Source organism: Oryctolagus cuniculus, chromosome 1 (assembly GCF_051225735.1).
Source record: "Oryctolagus cuniculus isolate XC-2025 breed Fujian yellow rabbit chromosome 1, ASM5122573v1, whole genome shotgun sequence".
Classification (NCBI taxonomy): Eukaryota; Metazoa; Chordata; class Mammalia; order Lagomorpha; family Leporidae; genus Oryctolagus; species Oryctolagus cuniculus.
Window position 1 is genome coordinate 81,028,550 of NC_142867.1, and position 23,075 is coordinate 81,051,624.

Below are 23,075 nucleotides of genomic sequence, written 5' to 3' on the forward strand. Positions count from 1 at the left end.
AATAGGACACCAGGCTCCCAGGGGCCTTGGAGATAGCCATGACATGTGAGCCTCCCAATGTGCCTGATCTGAGATAGTGAAAAATCATGGCTTCTCCTAGGTGCACCCTGTGCCAGCAGCACAAGAAGTCAGAAAGGAGAACTTAGAAAATGGTCAAGGACCTGGTGGTTCAGTGAGCTGCACTCAAGCCCCCATAACTTCCTTTGTCCAAAGTCATCTGGGGGTTCCAATGGGGCCTGGGTGTCCCCTCAGGGGATGGCTGGGACCAACTTCAGAGTGGATGCAGGATCTGTCCCATCTTCCAGAGCACAGCAAGGCTCAGCAGGCAGACAAGACCACACCTGAGGACGCCTATGGTGAGGTTCTGGATTCCTTTGGGGCTGTGATCCTGGTGCTCTCTTACCCAGCTCCAGTGCAGACTGAGCCTTAATGGCTCTGCTGGCTCCTGTCCCTGTGCTGCCTGGGAAGAGCACATGGTGGGAGGAGTCTTTGTAGCCAGGGTGCCCCACAGGCAATCTCCCCAGAAGCAGCTGCCAAGCTGCCCTGGTACACTCTGGGAAGCAGTCCACGTGGCCAGTGTGTTCCTGGATCTCCAGGTATGCAGACCAGGGTAGCAGGGTTAAGGACAGCGCTTGCATCCAGTGACTGGTGTGCCACAGGGCAAGAGCCCGGAAATGCACACCAGCTTCAGCCTCTCTGCTATAATCAAGTAAGGAAAACTAAATTAATGATCAACTGGGAAGTTGCTATTAACAATAGGGGCTGTATGTGCACACCTCATGACACAAGAAAGCCCCATAAATAAAATAACAGTGAGATAATACCGTGTAGAAAACTAATATCTTTCTGCAAAGATGTAGAAAAAATGAAATGCCTTTAATCTGGAAGGAGTGTATATTGAAAAACAACCATTTTGGCAAACTCTAAAAACTCCCTATGGTTGGGAGATGTGGGGCCGCTGGTTAATCCGTGGCTTTCAACACCAGCATCCAATATCCTGAAGTAACAGCATTCCCTGACTCGCAACCTGTTATTGACTGTTGATGTGTGAGGACACAGGTTAACTACCTATCCAGGTTTAACTTGTTGCTTGCTCTGATGGCAACCCAGCACAGTGCTGGGTGGGGTCCTGGCTGCACCAATTATCACCCGACTTCCTGCTATATACACCTGGGAGAGCAGCAAAAGAACTCCCAAGTACTTGGCTGCAGGCCTTGCCTTTGGAACACATTTAAATCCGGCATCGTGTATCAATTTGTGAATATAAAAATATACTTCAGCTTTCTATTAATTTAGGCTTTTATACATAATATCCTTTTTATGGGTGTATTCAGAGAATATCTATCTGGATTTCAAAAATTAACAAGTATTACCTCTCAAATAGTTATTCATTTCAATCAAGAGAATATTTGTGTAATTTGAGATTGATCCAATTGTTGTTAACTAAATCACCTGGAAAGGAGTTCACCCAAGGAATGATGGGAAATAGTGACCCTCCCCCTAAACCTCTCTGCTACAGTAACCCCATCAGGGCCTGGCTTGCTCATCTTGTATAAAGGCCTCGCCCAGTCAAGGTTTATTAAGTTCTGAGGCTTGGTGTTGACTGGGCTGTGGAGACCTTCTGATCCTTCAGAGCCCAGGGAACTCAGAGCCACCTACCTGACCCAGGACCCATTCCTAGACGTTGCAGAGGACCCATTCCATTTGCCAGGTGAGTACTGGGTCTGAAGAACCGAATTCATGTTTTTTACCTTAAAACTTGAAAATAGAGGAATTTTCATCTTAGAATTTAACTATCCGCAGTCTTAGATCACTCCCAGGCCCAGGGAAATGTACCTAAGAAATAGGTACAATGTTTTCATCTCTATTATACTTTAGCAGTTTAAATTCATAGAATTTATTCTGTTATTTTTCTGATGCCATATGCAGAAAACTGCTGAATTTCTGGTGAGGAAGCCCTTGGGAAATCTTGTCGTGGAATGTGAAAGTTGATCTCTCTACAAAAATTTTAGAATGGAATAGCATGTTGGAATATATTTTTAATATTTTGTAGAAATTACATTTACGATGTAAAATTTTAATATACACATTTAAAAGCATACGATGTTGGGGCTGGTGCTGTGGCACAGCGAGTTAACACCCTGGCCTGAAGCACCGGCATCCCATATGGGCGCCAGTTCGAGTCCCGGCTGCTTCACTTCCAATCCAGCTCTCTGTTATGACTTGGGGAAGCAGTGGAAGATGGCCTAAGTCCTTGGGCCCCTGCTTCCACGGGGGACCTGGAGGAGGCTCCTGGCTTCGGATAGGTGCAGCTCTGACCATTGCGGTGAATTGGGGAGTGAACCATTGGATGAAGACCTTTCTCTCTCTCTCTCTCTCTGCACCTCTCTCTGTCTTTCCTCTCTCTGTACCTCTGACTTTCAAATAAATTAATTAATCTTTAAAAAAATAAAAAATGAAAACATATGATGAGGGGGCCAGCAGCCCATATGGACAACGTTTTGAGTCCCGGCTGCTCCACTTCCAATCCACCTCTCTACTGTCTCTGGGAAAAGCAGTGGAAGGTGGCCCAGTGCTTAGGCCCCTGTCTCCACATGGAAGAACCAGAAGAAGCTCCTGGCTCCTGGCTTCAGATCATCCCAGCTGTGGTCATTGCAGCTACTTGGGGAGTGAACCAGCGGATGGAAGACCTTTCTCTCAGTCTCTCCCTCTCTCTGTCTGTAACTCTACCTCTCAAATAAGCAATAAATGAAACCTTAAAAAATTATAGAAACTGATATTCCACACTCTACCATCCCTCCTGCCCGCTCTCCAACTCTTCTTTCTCCTCCATCTACTGTTCTGACTCTTAATTTTTACAAAAATCTGTTTTCAGTTTACTTAATGATCATGAGGGCAACCCTAAACTAGGTAAAGAGTTCAAGAAAGAGCAATTTTGTTTTCACAGGCAGAGTTACTGAGAGAGATAGAGAGAGAGAGAGAGAGAGAGAGAGGGAAAGGCCATCCTTCCGTTGGTTTCCCCCACCAAATTGCCATTACAGCTGGCGTGCTGCACCGATCTGAAGCCAGGAGCCAGGTACTTCCTCCTGGTCTCCCATGCAGGTGCAGGGCCCAAGCACTTGGGCCATTCTCTGCTTCCCTCCCAGGCCACAGCAGAGAGCTGTCCTGGAAGAGGAGCAACCAGGACAAGAAACTGCAGTGCAGTGCCACAGGTGGAGGATTAGCCAAGTGAGCCGTGGGGCACGCCAAGAAATAGTATTAAGTAAAACACTCTTCCTCAACAGGAGACAAGGGCTGTAAACAGTCATCAAATCTCAAAATGTGCATTTAATTCCAATATATTACTTTTATGGTACTGTATTAGTTACTCCAGATCAGGGAAGAGATTTTGAAAAGCCATTTCTGTATAATAAATTCTTATATGTGGGATGACGGTCCTTCCCTCTTCTATCTGATATATGATAATTATGCCCTAACAGTCTTTGAACATATAAATGTTTGTGAGTCATTCATTATTATTTATAGCTATTTATTTATTTATCTTTAAAGATACATTTATGGGATAGTCAGAGTTAGAGACTGAGAGAGGGCTTCCATTTGCTGGTTTACTCTTTTTAATTTTTTAAGGAATCCTTCCGTTGGTTCACCCCACCAAATTGCCATTACAGCTGGCGTGCTGCACCGATCTGAAGCCAGGAGCCAGGTACTTCCTCCTGCTCTCCCATACAGTTTCAGGGCCCAAGCACTGGGGCCATCCTCTACTGCACTCCCAGGCCATAGCAGAGAGCTGGCCTGGAAGATGGGCAACTGGGACAGAATCCGGCACCTCACTGGGACTAGAACCCGGTGTGCTGGCGCCGCTAGCCGGAGGATTATCCTGTTGAGCCGTGGTGCCGGCATTTAATTCCCACTTTTTAAAAGTGTTTTCATTCCATGGAAATGGTAGAGAGACATTTGGAGAGAGAGCATTCATCCACAGATTCACACCCCAAATACCCCAAAGAGCCATGGCTGGGGCAGGCCAACTGGAGGACCCAGGAGCTGTGTGCTGGTCTCATGTGGCTGACAGGGATCAAAGCACTTCAACCATCATTGGATGCCTGCCAGAGTGCTGCATTAGCAGGAAGCTGGATTGGAAGTGGAGAAGCTGGGTCTGAACCAGGAGGCTGTATGGTATGCAAGAGTCCCAGGTGACATCCCTGCCTCTGCACCAAATGCCCTGTGCTTTATCACCTCTTCAAGGTTCCATTTTACAACAGTGCTGCTTGGTGGGATTAGGCCACAACATGAGTTTTGATGGGAACAACCCAGATTCAGAATACAGCACTACTTACCCATCTTGAATCACTTTAATCATCTAAACTTGGCTGTATTCAAACTTAAAATCGGGTGGGGTGCTTTTCCTTGCAATCCTCATGACACATCTATCTATTCATTACCAGTGTTCTCTCTGTCTCTCTTGTTTGAAAGATGTATTTATATATATAGACGACAGGTCTCCCACATGAGCTTAGGGGCCTGACCACTTGGGCCATCCTTCACTGCTATCCCTAGCACCGTAACAGGGAGCTTGATTGGAAGTGAAGCAGCTGGAAATCAAGTCTGCCTTTATGGGATGTGGGTACTGCAGAGAGCCTCCCCACTTGTTCTCTCTTCTACTTTGAAAAGCACAAGCTCAACAGGCCAGTGTGGGTATCAAGTTGATGTACAAGTCAATGATTTTAGTACAGACCCCTACCTCACCTTTCTAGATGCACTTTGGTTCTAACTTGTATTGATAAATTGATCAATTTTTCACTTCTTTGAAGGTGAGACACAAAGTGATCTCCCACCTCTTAATACATTCCACAAATGCCCACAAAGAGCTATATTAGAGCCAGGATAAACCAGAAGGTGGAAACTCAATCCAAATAGTGCATATGGGTGAGCAGATACCATTCACTACTTCCCTCCCTGTGGGCACATTAGCAAGAAGGTGGAATTGAGCACAGTGTTGGGACTCAAACTCAGGCACTCCCATTTGAGACCTGATTGTCCAAAATGTCACCTTAGCTACTGTACTGAATGTCTGCCCCCTGATGGACTTAAGCTCCATAGGTGAACAGGAAAACAACAGGAGAATATGCTCATAGAGGAAGTTTCCCTAAACAGGACATAAAACAGTAACCAAGAAGGTAAAAATCATTGGCCTCTATGAAAACTAGTGACTTCTGCATTTTGAAAGATACTCTTTCACAGGACAGAAATGCAATTCAAGACGTGAAGACATTACCAAATATATATGAAACGATATCATACTTACATGCCTACTAAATGTTAGTCATTTAGTAACTACAGAATGTCAGCCTGCTATAAAATTAGGTAAGATTTTAGAGCAGACATTCACAAAGACAGAATATACGTGCATAGAGAGAGAGAGCTGTGTGTATATGCAATCAAATATAGAAATGTTCTCATCTTAACTAATCATTAAATTAATACAAATTAAAACCTCAAATTGAATCCCTAAGTCTCATCAAAATAAACAAAATAAAGTGAGATAATACTGTGTATTGTCAGCAAATTTTATCGTGTTAAGCAAAATTTGAAGTGAATTAGTACTGTGTGGTCCAGAATAAATGAACAGTATTCAAATATGGACAATTTTAGTTTTAAATAAATCTTTAGGGCAGCCTCTTTATAATTTTTTCTTATTTGACAGAGTATTAGACTGTGAGAGAGGGACAGAGAGAAAGGTCTTCCTTCCATTGGTTCACTCCCCAAAAGGCCGCTACAGCTGGCGCTGCGCCGATCTGAACACAGGAGCCAGGTGCTTCCTCTCGGTAAACCATGTGGGTGCAGGGCCCAAACACTTGGGCCATCCTCCACTGCCTTCGCAGGCCAAAACAGAGAGCAGGACTGGAAGGGAGCAACTGGGACTAGAACCCGGCGCCCAAATGGGATTCCTGTGCCAAAGGTGGAGGATTAGCCAAGGGAGCCACTGTGCCAACCCAAGGGGGCAGCCTCTTTAAAGACATTCCTGGGAGCATGTGCATTGTGGCACAGTAGGTTAAGCTGCAACTCGAAGCACTAGCATCCAACATAGGGTTGCTTTGGACTCCAGCTCCCCACCCCCAGCCAGAGACTGCATCTGAGCTGACCAAAATCCTATCTGGGAAATACAAGCAGCTCCCAGAGCACATGAAGCAGAAATACTTCCAGGATTTCCAGAGGGAGAAGCAGGAATATGAGGAAAAACTGGCTCAGTTCAGGGAAGATCACCCTGATCTGGTCCAGGACTCCAAGAAATCGGATTTCTTCAAGAAAGGCCAAGCCCAGGCCCCCAGGAAGTCTCAGGGAAATGGGAAACATGTGAGGTCTCCTCCAGAGAGGTATGGCTTGTCCAGGAAGCTGGTCTTCCTTGGAGAGCCCAAGAAGCCCCCTATGAACGCATACCACAAATTCCACCAAGATTTGTGGTGCAGTCCGGAGCTGCGAAGCCTGCACCTGAGGGAACGCATGGTGGAGGTCAGCAGGTTCCACAAACCCAGAGGGAGTTGAAATCCTATCAAAGGGGACACACCAAGAGGAGTTTAGACCAGAACAGAGGATCCTGATCTGAAAGCAGCTGTGCACTGGAGTGCTGAAATGACAGGTCAATCTGCACTTCCAGAGGTGAGACCACTGATAGCACACACTGTATAGAATTTAGAGGATAGGCTTTCGTGTTCACTTTCTTTTACAAAAATACATTAACGATCAGTTTACAGATGTTTTCTCAAAGCTTTCATGTGGCTTTCCTACTTATTTTAAATGATATCAGAATTGAAAGTATCTAGCATTAGCACATTCGTATCTATTGATTTGTGTGATTAATTATTTGACTTTTTATTCCATGTCTTTATGCGTTACTAGATTTTAAGTTGTCAAAGATTTCTGTTTTCAATTTTTACACAAGTCACAAGTCAGAGATAGAGAGAGAGGGTTCTTCCATCTGATGGTTCACTCCCAAGTGGCCACAATGGCCTGTCCCTGGTCCTTCTGAAGCCAGGAGTCAGGATCTTCCTCCAAGTCTTCCAAGTGGGTATAGGAGCCTAAGGACTTCGCTCATCTTCTACTACTTTCTCAGGACATAGCAGGGAGCTGGATCAGAAGTGGAGTAGCTGGGACTAAAATGACACCTATATGCACTTGCCGGTACTGCAGGTGGCAGCTTTACCTGCTATGCCACAGCAACATCCCACCATACTATCTATATAAGGGATTGAGCAACAGTGAATTTTGGTATCTGCCCAGGTCTTGTGGAACCAATTTCCTGTGGTCACTGAGAAATGAATAGTAGCTTTTACACAAATCAAAATAATGCTAAATATGTTGAAATAACTTGGAAACCTTTATTTAAGAGTCTGCTATCTATCCCTTTAAAAACTTTGATTTCTAGACTACTTGTAAAAAATGTTCAAAACAGCCAACCAGCAGAAAAGTGCTTCCAAGATAGGGCATGTGTCGCTTTGGGAAAATGAGGATGAATCATTCATGCCTCCATTACCTGCATCCGTGGATATTCTAGAATAGGAAGGAACCACAATGTTCATTATCATTTTGGGGGCTTGATTTAAAGAACAATTGGGCAGAAGCCAGCACTGTGGCATAGCTTGTAAATCTGCCGCCTGCAGTGTCGACATCCCATAATTGTACTGGATGTAGTCCTGGCTGCTCCACTTCTGATCCAGCTCTCTATTGTGGTCAGGGAAAGCAGTAGAAGAATGTCCAAGTCCTTGGGCCCCTGCACCCACGTGGGAGACCCGGAAGAAGCTCCTGGCTCCTGGCTTCGATTGGCGTAGCTCCAGGTGTTGCAACCAACTGGGGAGTGAACCAGTGGATGGAAGACCTCCCTCTCCCTCTCCCTCTCCCTCTCCCTCTCCCTCTCCCTCTCCCTCTCCCTCTCCCTCTCCCTCTCCCTCTCCCTCTCCCTCTCCCTCTCCCTCTCCTCCTTCACTCTCTGTCTCTCTCTCTCCCTGCCTTTAATTTTCTCTCTAACTCTGACCTTCAGATAAATAAATCTTAAAAAAAAAAAATAAAAGCAAAAGGCATTTGCTGCCCATTGCTAGTAATTGACTGTTCACATCTCCAGAATGTGACCATCTCTCTGATGACATGAACTGACTCTGAGGAAATCACATTTTCTCAAACTGGAAATGATTTCTGTATTTTATTACTTGAATAAAAGGCTTGGGTTAAAGTTCAAAAAGAAACTCACCTGCTTATTTTTTTAGTATTTAAGCAGTCAACTTAACACGGATTAAATCAAACAATCTTAGATTAAACCTAATCTTTTATTTGATTTCTTCAGAAAAGTACCTCTGTGAGTTGGAAGGCAGGGAATATAGACTGTAGAATGGAGCCCCACTGTTTTTGTAGGCATTAAAGGCAAGGAGTCCTGGAGGAAATGAGAAGCAGAGAAAAGCAGAGAAGAGAGACAGAGAGAGAGAGAGAGAGACAGAGAGAGAGAGAGAGAGAAAGGAGGAGGAGTAAGAGAGATTCAGAAATAAATACTGATACTGTGTTGCTTCTAAGCCAATGAGCTAATGAAAATAAACCTTGGAATCATCTCATCTTTTACCATAATCTTAAAATTCTCCAAATAAATTTGTTACATACTTTTTTAATACTTAGTTGGAAGGTTTTTTTTATTTATTTATTTGAAAGAAATGCTTTTAGAAAGAGGTAGAGACAGAGAGAGAGGACCAGAGCTTACCCAATCAGAAGCCAGAAGCCAGGATCTTTTTCTGGGACTCCTTGTGTGGGGGCAATGGCCTAAGGACATGGGTCATCCTAGGAACTCAGCCCAGGAAGGCATGTGAACCAAAACAATCTGACAGTCTTCTCATTTCCTTGCTAGGAACAAAGGCGGCTTATGACCCCCCAGCCCAACCGCAGAGATGTTTCTGAATTTTGCCTTGGCCTTCACCAGCTGGGTTCAATTGGTCAGGGTTTTCTAATTCAAAGACTGGAGTTCCAGGCACACCACTAGACCTGTGAGAACCCAGAGCCACCTTCTCCAGCTCCTCAGAGCCTCACAAAATGCCTTCTGGCCTGGAGCTCGCCCTGAGTCCTGTTGAAGCTCCCTAGATTTTCAGCACTGTTGCCCCTCCAACAGAGCGCAACAGCTGCTCAGTACAAGAGAGTCCCTGAGCCTAACCCTGTGAGTCCATCCACTTGCAGCACGGGACACACACTACTTGGTAGACTGGTGCTAAGACCGCCCCACTGCAGCTTGCCCACCTGCTCCTGGGCAGTCCCTCTCTGGGAGTTCCTGGCCTCGCAGGCTCCTCCCACTGTGGGCTTCTGCCAGGCAGCACAGTGTAAAGGAAGCCTCCTGGCTCTTTCACAGCTGCAGGGGCCCCCTCAGAACTGGGGCAGGTGGACCCATCAGGGTTTAGGCGCCATGCGAGCCAGTAAGAGAGCACCAGGATCTCAGCCACAAAGGTCTTGGGAATCCTCGCCATCAGCCTTCCGCAGGTCTGGTTCTGGGCTCCCTGTTGAGCCTGGGCATGCTTGGGGACAGTGGGACAGATGGTGCCTCTGCTCTGCCACTCATCCCCCTCCCTCCTGAGCCCACTTCTTAGGGGACACACAGGACACTTTTGCACTGCCAGAAGACTTTGGACAGAAGGAAGATTTCCGAGTCCTTGAGTGCAGCTCCCAAGACCTTGACCGATCTCAAGTCCTCCCTTCTAACTCAAGAGAAGCCAGATGATGTGGATCCCAGCAGGAAGAGCAGCCAGGACTAGAACCTGTGTCTATATGGGATGGCATCTCTGAGGGGGAGGCCCAGCCCACAATACCACAGCTCTGTCCCTTGTATTCCTAAAGCACTATCTTGCTCAAGGGAATGCACAAGTGTTAACAATTTCAAGGCCTTGTTTTCAAATGCTAATCAATTCTGTGAGCACCATCCTTCTTTAGTGTAGACAAATAGGTAGATAATGGATAGATGATAGGTAGTCTTTTTCCACAATGTTCATAGTTTCTTTTGAAATGATGAAATTAAAATGATAAAGTTTTATTATTTCATTTTACTACTGTATGATCCATGTGTTATTGGATGTAAAAATAACTGTGTTTGGTTTCAAATTTACTTCAGAGAAAAAGGAACTGTTGACTCTAAAGAATTTTCAGTGTTTTGGGCTAACTTGTAGTCATTGCTTGAACAATGACATCCATCTTTCATGGGAAAATCTAAGCTAGAATCCACAATGGTGTTTAAAGAAAGTAATGTCACGGTGAACAAAATTTTTCACTTTTGAATTTCACTTTTATTTGAACTTTTTACTGACGACTGCATTCATAATCCTTTTGCAAATATGGTAAGACTGTTTGAAAATTACTTTCCCGGGGCTAGTGCTACGGTATAGCAGGTAAAGCTGCTGCCTATATTGCTGGCAGTCCATATGGACACCGGTTTCAGTCCTGACTGTTCCCCTTCCCATCCAGCTCTCTGCTATGGCTTGGGGAAGCAGTAGAAGATGGCAGAGTGGAGGAGAGAGGGAGAGAAAGAGATCTTCCACTAGCTGTTTCACTCTCCAAACTGCCAGACAGTTTGGGCTGGGTCAGGCTGACCCAGAAGCTTCATCAGGGAATCCCATTTGGATGCAGGTGTCCAAATGTTTGGACCATCTTCAACAGCTTTCCCAGTTGCATTAGCAGGAATCTGAAGTGGAGCAGCAAGGATTGAACAGGCACTTCCATATGCGATCAACCTTCAGTTTAAGTTGCGATAATCTGTCATTCCAAGTACATTCCTTTTTTGAAAAAAAAATTTTTTTTAACTTATTTGAGAAGAGAAAGCGAGAGACAGAAAGAAAGGCCTTCCATAGTTATACAATCTATCTCGATGGGTGTAGTCAGAGAATATCTATCTGGAATTCAAAAATTTACAAATATCACCTCCCAAATAATTATTCATTTCAATCAAGAGAACGTTTGTGTAATTTGAGATTGATCGAATTGCTTTTAACTAAATCACCTGAGAAGGTGTTCACCCAAGGAATGATGGGAAATAGTGCCCCTCCCGCTAGTCCTCTCTGCTTCAGAAACCCCATCAAGGTGGGGCTTGCTCATCTTGTACAAAGGCCTGCCCAGTCAAGGTTTATTTTGTTCTGAGGCTTGGTGTTGACTGAGCTGTGGAGACCTTCTGATCCTTCAGAGCCCAGGGAACTCAGAACCACCTACCTGACCCCAGTATCCAATCCAAGAAGTTGCAGAGGACCAGTTCCAATCATCAGGTGAGTACTGGATCCAAAGAAATGAATTAATCCTTTTTACCTTAAAGCTTGAAAATAGAGGGATTTTCATCTTAGAATTGAACCAACAGCAGTCTTAGATCACTCCTAGGCCCAGGGTAATGTGCTTTATAATAAATACTGAATTTTCCTTTTTGTTGAACCGGCACCCCAACCGCGACTAGAACCTGTTGTACTAGTGCCGCAGGCAGAGGATCAGCCTAGTGAGCTGCGGCGCCAGCCTCAGAATTTTCATCTCTATTAGAATTTTGCATCTTATAAATTAATGGTGTTTTCTGTTATTTTTGTTATGCCATATGGATGAACATGTTGAAACACTGGAGGGGAAGACCTTGGGGAATCTTGTGGAATGTGAAAAATGATTTCTCTACAGAAATTTGTGGTTGTAGCTTGGGTGTTTAATAATGGTTTTATGCATTTGGAAGATATTTTGAAAATCCATTTCTGTATAATGAACTCTAAAATCTTGGGTAACTATGCTTCCTACCTCTATTTCATATATGTTAATTATATTGTAACATTTTTAGAACATTCTCTTTTGTGACTCACTCAGCATTATTTATTATATCATCCATTCTTATATCTGTGGGTGCTTCATTCTAGACTCCCACTGCATACCAAAATTCATGAATGCTCAAGCCTCTTATCGAACATGGTTTAGAATTTGCATATGATCGACACACATTGTCCCATATAATTTATATTTTATGTTTTTAATGCTTATTCATATAGTTGATGGGGGAGAGAGAGAGAAAGAGGGAGAGAGAGAGAATTCTATTCCCTGTTTCACTCTAAATGGTTGCAACAGCCATGTGTGGGCCATGCTGAAATGAGGAACCAGGAATTCCAGTCTGTCTTCCACATGGGTGGCTGGTTCCTTTTTACTTGGGCTGTATTCCCTGTTTTCCCAGGCACATCGACAGGGAGCTGAATTGGAACCAGAGCAGCCAGGACTCAAGCCTACACTGTTATATGGGATGCCTGTTTTAAACAGCCAGTTAAACTGATGTGTCACAATGCCAGGTGCATGTCCCATATATTATTTATTTATTTATTTTTAAAGATTTTTTTTACTTAATTGAAAGTCAGAGTTATAGAGAGGTCTTCAATTCCCTGGTTCATTCTCCAAATGGCTTCACACTCAGTGTGTGTGTGGGTTGGGGCGGGTTGGGGGTGGGGTTAAGTTGGGAGGCAGACTGAAACCAGGAGCTAGGAGTGTCATCCAAGTGTCAGGCATGCAGACATGGGTGCAGAGGCCCAGGGAATGTGTGGGCAATTTCCCCATGCTTTCCCATGCACATTATCAGGGAGCTTGATTGGAAGTGGAACTTCTGGGGCTCAAACTGGCACCTTTATTGGATGCCTGATTGTTGATGCAAGTTAACCTGCCATGCCACAACCTTGGCCCTCTCTTTAAAGCTATTTGCAATTCTGTGATTGTCACCATTTCCCTTTAAATCCTCAGTGTTATTAAGTAGAGTAAAGTTGACTACACAGAAGAGCCAAAATAAAGACTGCAGTTAACACAATATTGTATCAGGGCTGGCACTGTGGCCCATTGGGTTAAGCTGCCACCTTGGATGTCAGCATGCCCTATGCCCTGCAGTTCAAACCCCAGCTGCTCAAATTCTGATCTAGCGTCCTGCTAATGAGGCTAGGAAGGCACCAGAACATGGCACAAGTACCTGGCCCTGATAAATGGATGGAGATCCAGGCTCCTAGCTTCAAAAGTCTTGCCTAGCCCCATCTCTTGCATCCATTTGAGGAGTGAAACACCAGATGGAAGATCCTATCTCTCCCTCCTCTCTGCAACTTTGTTTTTAAATAAATTAATTAGGAATTTAAAAATTTTCTTAGCTTTGATGTGTGGTTATCACTTTTGGCATAGCAATGAAGTTTTTTAAATTATTGTTCCCATCAGAAGCATTCTGTTTCTGTGGATTTTGGTGATCATTTCTTATATTTTGATATTCTTGCATTTCATCACACTATTTTGTAGCAACAAAATTAAGTCATAGATTTTGTTCTCTCTGTCATTCTTGTATTTTGTACTCTCTGGTGTCTTTCATTCTGACGCCTTTGCTTTTTCACTTTACAGTTTATGATTTTCACTTCTATACATAGCAGTCCATATTTCACATTCTCCATCTCATTTTTTTCTAGGATTTCTTTTAGCTGGACATTATACTTCCTCTGAAAGAGTTTCTCATTGTATGTTTTTCATACTGTGGTTCCTTTTGGAATGCATCTACTCTACACACATGCATACATTTTTTTTCTTTTTTTAAAGATTTTTAATTATTTATTTGAGAAGTAGAGTTGTAGACAGAGAGGGAGAGGAAGAGACAGAGAGAAAGGTCTTCCATCTGCTGATTCACTCCCCAAATGGCCGCAATGGCTGGAGCTGCACTGATCGAAAGCTGGGAGCTTCTTCTGGGTCTCCCATTTGGGTGCAGGGTCCCAAGAACTAGGACCATTTTCCACTGGTATTCCAGGCCATAGCAGATTGGAATAGAGCAGCCAGCACTAGAACCAGCACCCGTATGGAAGGCTGGTATTGCAGGTGGAGCCACAGCCAGCCAGCACTATGCCAAAGTGCCAGCCTCAACATATATCTTTTGTTGTTTTGGCTATTATTTTTAAAATTAATTTAATTCTGAGAGAGAGAGAGAGAAGTAGAGATAGTAGAGATACAGAGATCTTGCATCCATTGCCTCACTTCTCAAATGCCTGAAATTCCATCCAGGTCCCCAGTGTGGGAGCAGAGGCACAAGTACTTGAGCCACCATGTGTTGCCTCCTAGTGTGCCAAATATCTGGAAGCTGGATGTAAAGTGAAGCAACCATGAAATGGACCAGACATTGCAACAGAGTATGCAGGTTTCCCAAATGGTGATTAGCTACTGCACAAACACTTAACTTATTTTAAGCTATTATTCATATCTAAGGGTCTACCTGCTATATGTGGGCTTTTTCTGTTTGTTTGTTATTTTTTTAAGGATTTATTTATTAATTTGAAATTCATAGTTACATAGAGAGAGAAATTGAGGAAGAGAGAGAGAGAGAGGTCTTCCATGTGCTGGTTCACTCCCCAATTGGTCGCAATGGCTGGAGCTGCACTGATCAGAAGCCAGGAGCCAGGAGATTCTTCTGGGTCTCCCACGCAGTTGCAGGGGCCCAAGGACTTTGGCCATTTTTCACTGAATTCCTAGGCCATAGCAGAGAGCTGGATCAGAAGTGGAGCAGCTGGGACTTGAACCAATGCCCATATGGGATGCCGGCACTGCAGGCTGCAGCTTTTACTTGCTATGCCACAGCACTGGCCAATTTGTCTAGAAATTCTAACACGTATTCCTGTCTTCTTTGGCTCTTCATGTTCTATAATGGCTGCATCTAGTGGTGTCTGTGACTCAGTTGGTGACTTTTTTTCCTAATATGCTGACCTCCTTAAATATCATTTGCTCTATGGAGTCAGCTTCCCTTACTCTTCTGATACTTTATCAACAGTAGTAGCAGGGAAGAGTCAGGCCCGAATCTACCCTCTTTGATAACTGAAAAGAAAATATTGGCATAAACTGGCTCAAGCACATTTATCATACTAACTGATGGTTCCCATCTCCAAATAAACTCCTGGAATCCATGTATTGATGAATCCTGGTAAAAATAATATCCTGTTTTTATACTAGTAGCTATAAGATTCTGATTAAGTTGTGCAGAGTATCTCTAGTATAAAAATTCAAAGCTTTTGTTTTTTTACCTGGAAATCAAAACCTCACAAATGCAAACTGTCCAATTTTACAGAATACAGGACCAGAGCTTTGATTCTAAACAATTGAGATCTTTCATAGGATAGCATTAAATGGTATTTCCTTAAATATCTCTGGACTGACAATATTTAAAGAAATGCCCAAACAGGGGGTAACGGCATCTCCCCTTGCTTCAGGAATGGTACTAGCTCCAATTGATCAAGATATTAGCTGGAGGCCTGCACTGTGGCATACTAGGCTAAGCCTCACCTCCTGCTCCAGCATCCCATACAGACACTAGTTCGTGTCACTGCTGCCCCACTTCTGATCCAAGTCCCTGCTAATGTGCATGGAAAAGCAGCAGTGAATGCTCCATGTGCTTGGACATTTGCACCCACATGGGAGACTCAGAAGAAGCTCCTGGCTGATGGCTACTGATGAGCACTGCTCCCGCCATTGTGGCCATTTGGGGAGTGAACCAGCAGGTGGAAGATCTTTCTCTGTCTATCCCTCTCTCTTTCTGTAACTCTTTCTCTTCAATAAATAAAAAAAACTTTAAAAAGATGTTTGTAGTGTGTGTGTGTGTATTCATTTGCTTCTCTTCTGTTGCTGAAAAATCATCCTGCCTTCAATTGCCAGGCTTTCCAAATTTCTTTGCTTTTCTTCATGGAGGTACTGATACAGTGTAGGACACTCAGCCTTGATCATCACCATCCGTAGGTTTATGAATGCCTGCAATGACATTTGGATCATTAGATCATGGATCTATTTGGTTTTATTCTGTGCTTATCTCCTCTTCTGCATTGCCTTCTGCTGTAATACAGTTTTATTCATTTATGCTTTTAGGTATCCCAGATTTTGCTTCCTTCCTCCTTCCCTCCCTCCCATCCTTCCTTCCTACTCATTAATTTTCCTGTATCATTATTTCCACATCTTTTCCTTGAAATTTCCATGTTTTCATGTAAATAAACCCTAAGATTGATTTGCGTGTGGTTTCATATGATATTGTATTATCTGTTTCTAAATCTAAAAATCTGTTCTGCTCAAAGCTTCTCAGAAACTGACTGGACACTCTCAGTAAAAGAACAATTTATTACTTTAGCAAAACTGATGGTATCAGACTTGATCTTTCTTACTTTCATTTCCAAACCCTATGTTCCAACCAGTGGTTGGTTCTTTGTGCCTCCCACTTCCCAAGGCTACTCTCTCCTGCTCTTTCTCTAGACTACTATCTTGCGATATTTATTCTTGCTTTCTACCTCCGTCTCTGTCTTGAATTTTTCATTCATGTTTCTCTCTGTCCCCACCCCCACCCTCTCTCTTTTCCTTTACCTCCCCCTCTCCTTCTTTATATGGTTTGTGTCTATTTTTTTGGTCTCTTTCTCTGAATCTCTCTTTCACTTAATTGCTTTTTTAAAATGTCTCTTCTATTCTTTCTATATAGTCTTTAAGCATGTGTAAATTTTCAGAACCACTTAGGGAAAAATAATAGAACAAAACCTCCTTTCCAAATGACCTCCTTCTCTTACTAAAACTTTTATTTCCATCAAGGTCAGCCTTAAGATTAAATGCAATCATACTTCCTGTGGCCATGTGCGAGACCAACCCCTACATTTTTTCAGGTTTGAACTATGCATTGCAACTCACCAAAAGCCTTCCTTCCCAAAACCTCACTTCCCTTATCCATACATTTTGCATTATTTTCCACTCATCTGTTTGACTTATACATTGCATTTCCTGCCCCTGAAACATGTGTTTTCAGAAAGCCCTGAAACATAGGTTCTCAGAGCACCTAGAGCTCTTTACTCATAAGGGAACCCACAGTGATTCCTCCTTGGCCAGGATAAAGTCCTCCACTTATAGAACCACATTTTTATTTCATCCTTGCCATCATATTATTATTACCATATATATATTATATATTATCATATATCATAATATCATAATATCATAGATATTGCTTTATCCCCAAATCAGGAAAATATTTTGTTGCACAGTGGGTTCAGCATAAAATTTCAAGGTTAGTTTACGTATAGAGAAACATGCACTGCTTTTTCTAGTGAGCCCATTAGGAGATATTATCACCTAACTCAAATTCTTTCCCTGTGTATTACTGTAGTGTCCTTTCCCAAGCTGCTTCTGAGAGACAAGGGCTTATAAAACTTACCTGCCATGTTATGATTATATTGGCCTCCTTGTTTAGATTCCTCTGATTTTTCTCTTTTTCCATATAGACTTCATTTGCATTAGGAGTGTCTCCTGAAAAAGAAATATAAATTTGAGCACTAGAGAAGAAATTATAGTACTTTTCTGTTACTTGTAAAAGACATGTGGATATACAGAAGGTAACTCAAGAATAAAGACAGCAGGGAAAGTGGACATTTCCTCGAGAAGACTGTCATATCTGAGATCTCTCTCAAACCAAGAATAGATTTCCTGAATCTAATGTGACCCACTATCTGAGTAATACAGTACTGAAATTGTATGTAACCTGGTAAATTTTCAGAAGGGAATCTTACTTCATATTTTGTTTTCAAATGCTGTCATTTGTCTACGACACTCTGAGCAGATTTAGAAACAGTAACACTAGCTCATTGTGATCATGACTAAGTTAGCCAGTGACTGTCACGACCACTAGAAATTTATCTATACTGCTACTTATCCTGATATACCAGAATTCTAACATCATCATCTTTATCATCATTGCACATTCCTCTGTCTCAGCCCAAGAAAATTTAAGCTACAGGTGACCAGAGCTATTTGTAGGGTGTCTTTACTGCTCTATCTCCCATGTTCAGAATAATGACTAAGTCATGAGAGTTAGTAATTCTGTGTTTTTTTTTTAATTGCACGAAAGGATAACAACAATAATACCTGGCATATCCTTGCTTTCACCTGTCAGTTTCAGGTAAAGATCCACTCTTCAAAGTGTTTTCAGTGTCAATACTCACCCTGCAGTACTCAGCAGCCTGCTGTATTGGGCAGAGTCTGTGAGTGGCATGTTCTGGGAATGCAGAGCAGAGCACACACAGAAATTTGTTGTCAGTTTCTCAGATGAGGTCCTTGACTTTCTTATGTATCATACAGATTATAGTGTGAGCAGTTTGTTTCTCAGCAAATATAATGCTTTGCCAGCCTATTTTCTGTGATATTTTCTGGCACACAGGGCAGCAAACAGGAGTTTGGACATCTTCCCAGAAGATGCAGAGACAGGGACTACAAAATCTGTGTCCACAGGTAATGGTGACAGGGTTGGTGAAATAGTCTGTGCAGATGGAGCAGATGAGCTTATTCAGGGAACACTGCAGGCAAAGAGAACCCATATTTCTGAGAAAACAAAAGGAAAAGATCATTCTTTACCCGTGGGCATGTGAGCTGAACTTAGAGCTAGAGCATCTTAGAAAAGTTCTTCCACACAATAGGAGGTTTTGCAGTTATAGAGAAATTTACCAAGAAGGCTCAAAGTGGTTCTGTATGCAGTTATGGAAAAAGAGGTTCAAACTGTATCTATTACAAAGTAAAATTTTCTTTGTTTAGCTGAATGTACCAACAAATCCTAGAGAAAGATAGTCCTTGGTGATCACCTGAAAAGTCATAGGGAATACGGGATCCTGGAGAGGGTGATGAGAGATCTTATACATCTGAAAATAACTCTTGAGTGCTTACCTTATAAGGGGTTGACATGAAGTTTCTGCTATTCATCGATGCCCAAGTGAGAAAGACAGTACTAATATGGCATCATGGTTACAAGCACAGGTTGGAAGCTCAGTTGCCCAGGTTTGATTCCCATACCCATCACTTAGAGAAGCAATATATATGATAATGTACAAAATCATATCATAAATATTTAGGTACTGCATACCAATATGTAAATTACACATGCATAAACACATACAAAGGGAGAGAAGAAAGTAGGTCCACACTTTGCGCAAGATTTAATTTAATTATAGCAGCAAAATGATAAAGTAGGATGGAGAAGCGTGCAACCATGAGACAGGCAGAGATGGGAAGGAGAGGGAGTATATAGGTGCTTAGGAGGAAGCAACAAAGAAAACAACAAAAGCAAGCAATGGAGAGAGAACTCTGGTTTGTAGCAGTAATAATTGAATGACCCAGCAAGTCTTTTTAAAGCTCTAAAATTTGTGTTTGAATCCTTAATGGGAGAACTTTCTAGGACAAAAACACATTCGATAACAGCTGGGATAGATGTGTTATCTATTTCTTACACTCAGGATTCTAAGACTTCCATGGTCACAATTCACAGCAGTAACAGATCTCAAGAATTGCTACCTACATCTCACCAGCCTGGCTGAAGACCTTCAGCAGGAAATAGCCAGAGATCTCGGCCCAAGGACTCATAATCCAGAAGTTGGGCTTTAGCCATTTGGAAGTTCCCTCTTATAGTCCTCAATTGGTAGGGTTGGGACAAAAAGCTACATTTGGGCTTTCAGAAAACCTCAAAATGAATCCATAGATTGATCTACTGGGGTCCTGGGCCTTGTTATGATTTTTAGTAAGAGTTTTTCAAAGTCATTGTGGGTCTCAGCTACACTTAGAGTGATAAGACATCTCTAGCTTCATGTGGACCCAATAAATAAATAAATTCTGGTGAAGATTCTATAAGGTATGGAGAAGTGAGTTCATGTGTCCTGGCTAGGTTTTTCCCAAACACTCAGCTGGGCACACATTCAGGGCTTAAATTTCCTTTGCTCAATGGTGCCATCACCTGTTACATGTCTCTGAATATAGCTCCTTTAATTAGTGCTCTGATTCGTAGTCCTCATTGTGGCAGACAGCAAGTACCCAAACCATTAAGGGAGCCTTTCTTCAATAATTACCTCTGCCTCTCCAATCCCTCATTTCAAGGCCACTGCTCACAACAAATGCAAGGAAAAACAAAAGATTTATGAATCTGTTTCATCTTTAAAAATCCTCTGTTTCCACTACTTACCTCACTCCAAAGATGATAGTCTTCGTGAGGGGTGAGAACATCTTTCTTCCCACCCTGTCACACCTGAAATGAACACACACACACATACACACATATGAATACAGAGTTTTTCAATGATATATAGACACCATAAAGATTAGTGATCAGTGAAATCTCTATGAAATCTATTTTAAGGATCTAAAAAATCTGCCCATCACTCATGATTTACAAGTAGTATATGAAAAGTACAACTAATTTCATACCTTTTCTTCCCTTTCTCTCTTTTCCTCACTCTCCCTCTCTCAAACGACATAAAAAACCTACCAGTCTAAAGAGTGCATTTTAAAATTTTCTCCCTGTAGAACACAAATTTAAAGGATTTATAGAAAAGTAGTAAATATTAACAAAGTCATTTATTATTATGGGGTTAAACATTCCATGAATACTTTATATTTTTGTTATTTGTTGTTTTACAAATTTTTGCAATTAGCAAAACATGTGTGCCCCTTTGTAATGAGACAGCGAATGTAGAGGGCCCTCTCTGTGGTATCCCAAGACCTGTGAATGACCAACAACCATGTTTCACTGTGAAAAGCAAAGCCTGGAACCTGCCGAGGTGCTCTGGAGCAAGTCTCCAGGTGTTCATGGTGCTTCTGCCCCCAATTCTGCTTCTTTGATGCTTTCTCCACACACGATATTACCACTGAGGTGACCGCAACGGAGGCTTTTCCACAAGGGAAACTTGGTCCCAATTCTTTTATAAACAAGGCCCAGAAATGAGGCTGGAACTTGGACTAAAGACTATTAAAGGTTTTGAGAAAACTACAGGGAAAGAAAAACAAACAGTTCTAGTGGTTGGGAATATCCAGCTAATACCGTGCGCTTTCCTCACCTTCCAGTCAGCTCTTGTCCTCAGCCAATCTCTTGTCTGCTCCTGTATGCCCACCCTCAAAGCCGGAACTGACACTGTCTGTCCATAACCACTCACACAGGAAGGGGAGGAGATAGGAAGTGAATGAGGGCGCTTTCCTCATCACCTGTGCTGGGTTTCCTTTCAAAGGTAGATTCCATCTCAGGTTAACTTCAACGCTAATGGCTTAAACTACTTGGTGCATTGGAATCACCTGCAAGGCTTGTTAGACTACAGATCGCTGGGCCTCAACTGCGGAGGCTCCGTTCAGGAGGGTGGGGCCAGAGAGCTTGAATTTCAAATCAGTTCTAAGATGCTGCTTCTGGTGCTGGTCCCTGGACTGTATTTTGAGAACCTCTGACTTAGCTTAATGTTTATTAAAGATGATACTTCTAGGTTACACAAGGATAACCAATTACAGTAGAATCTTGCTGGATAACACACCGCTGGAATTCCAGGATCAGGATTTTACACTTAGCTTGTGGTGGTGAGGAGAAGGGAATGGTGGGACATGCAGTCCCTTAAGGCCCTACATCTACAGCACCAGGGGAGGGCAATGGGATGCCTAGTGTGCAGCACACTTGCTTTCCAGGGTCTAAAAGGGTGGGGAAATTTTTTCTTCCTGGGGACATTTGGATATTTAAAACATCTTTCACAGGCCATAGAAAACTATTGGCTTAAAAATTAGCCTGTTGAATTTCCACTCCTGCCTGCGGCTACCTTGATGAGGCCAGGCCAAGTGATTTCATGGGTCTTTCTTCTGGTCAGAGGCTGGATCTGCCCTGCCCCCAAACAAGACACAAGATGCAGCCCTGTTGTTCAGGAGCCCAGGAAGTCCCACCTTTGAAACATCCATTTCCCCACCTAAGCCTTCAACCAACAGTGAGCAGGAAACAGGCCCTCACCATGAGGATTCTCAAAGTGTTGTTCTGTCAATCTTGTCAATTGCTCCCTGAACTCTTGTTCTTCTCTGCCTTTACAGGATAATTTTCCAGAGGGCACTGTGACAAGCAATATTACCCAAGACTGAAGGACAAGCAGCTATGAGAGTCCAGATATTTTCTGCTAAGCAAGACATTAAAGAGATTTTCAAAAATAGAAAACAATGCCACTGCTCTAATTTATTTATATTTGTGGTTTTAGAAAATGTACTGTTTCTCACAAAAATATTTTGCTATAGATTATAGTGTTACAACTTATTTCAAATGATCAGTAAATACATATTAATAATTTTCTAGTTTTATTTTAGAACATTTAATTAAGGAACCCATTTAGCCAATGCTCTTGGGGACTCTCAATTATTTTGTCAGCTTAGTTGTATAATTGACATACCCTATGGTTCACCCACCTCATGTACGCAGTTTGATGATGTTAATACATTTTTCTTAAATTTACTTTATATAACCAGTACCACTTCCTATTGTGGAACACGACATTCTCCTGAAAAGACCTCTCTTGCCCATTTAAGTTAGTCCCTACTCCATTTCAAAGCACCAGGCAAAAACTCTTGTGCTTTCTAGTTTTGCCATTTTAGAAATACTATATATTTCATTACACAATATATAATTCTTTGCATTGAATTTCTTTCACTTATTACAGTGTTTTTGAGATGCATAATTATTGTGTTATTTTATTCTTTTTTGCTGAGTGTTACTCCATATTAGGCATGTACTATATTTTATATGTCAATTCTCCAGTGAATGGACATTTAAATTGTTCCCAATGTTGGGCTACTCTGAATGATATTGCTATGAAATTTGTATGCATGTTTCTAATTTATTAGGGTAGTAGTTATGGGTAGTTACTTAGGGGCTAAAGTGCTGGATTATTTGGTATTCATACTTGATTTTTTAAGAATTAAACAAGTTTACAGGAACAAACTGCTTTTCAATGTGGCTGTACATTTTCGCCAGCAGCACTTATCTATAGGAGATCCAGTTCCTCCACTTTCTCACCAACACTTAGTAGTTTCAACATTTATTACTTTACACATTCCAATTTTAGAGTACTATGGTAGGATCTGATTGTGGTTTCAATTTGTTTACATATTACCAATGATTAAATGATGTTGATGAATGATTATGTCTTTCCCTGCCATTCAAAATGATCCTTAGTGAGTCATCTACTCAAATCTTAAGCTGTACAATTTCCTGGTTGGATAATTTGTCTAACCATTGAGTCCTAGCAATAGTTTTGATACAAATC

The 23,075-nt window shown here is 42.3% G+C and overlaps 2 long non-coding RNA genes across 9 annotated transcripts; one reads left to right on the forward strand and one right to left on the reverse strand.

Annotated features, from left to right (window-relative positions):
• Positions 1-1,485: 1,485 nt before the first annotated feature.
• Positions 1,486-22,221, forward strand: LOC149128476 (uncharacterized). Of its 7 annotated transcripts, none has more exons than XR_016219212.1 (5): positions 1,486-1,711; positions 11,147-11,267; positions 12,197-12,308; positions 18,197-18,267; positions 21,853-22,221. It is a non-coding gene; the product is annotated as an uncharacterized LOC149128476 (long non-coding RNA). The 7 variants fall into 7 exon arrangements; XR_016219214.1 differs by having other exon boundaries at positions 1,487-1,711; positions 11,189-11,267; positions 21,853-22,074; XR_016219215.1 differs by lacking the exon at positions 12,197-12,308 and having other exon boundaries at positions 1,490-1,711; positions 21,853-22,066.
• On the reverse strand, positions 14,275-21,070 carry LOC149128477 (uncharacterized). Of its 2 annotated transcripts, XR_016219210.1 has the most exons (5): positions 20,853-21,070; positions 19,982-20,044; positions 17,982-18,034; positions 17,198-17,289; positions 14,275-15,762 (listed from the first exon to the last, which is right to left on the reverse strand). It is a non-coding gene; the product is annotated as an uncharacterized LOC149128477 (long non-coding RNA). The 2 variants fall into 2 exon arrangements; XR_016219211.1 differs by lacking the exons at positions 14,275-15,762; positions 17,198-17,289; positions 17,982-18,034 and adding an exon at positions 18,221-18,357 and having other exon boundaries at positions 20,853-21,069.
• Positions 22,222-23,075: the final 854 nt, after the last annotated feature.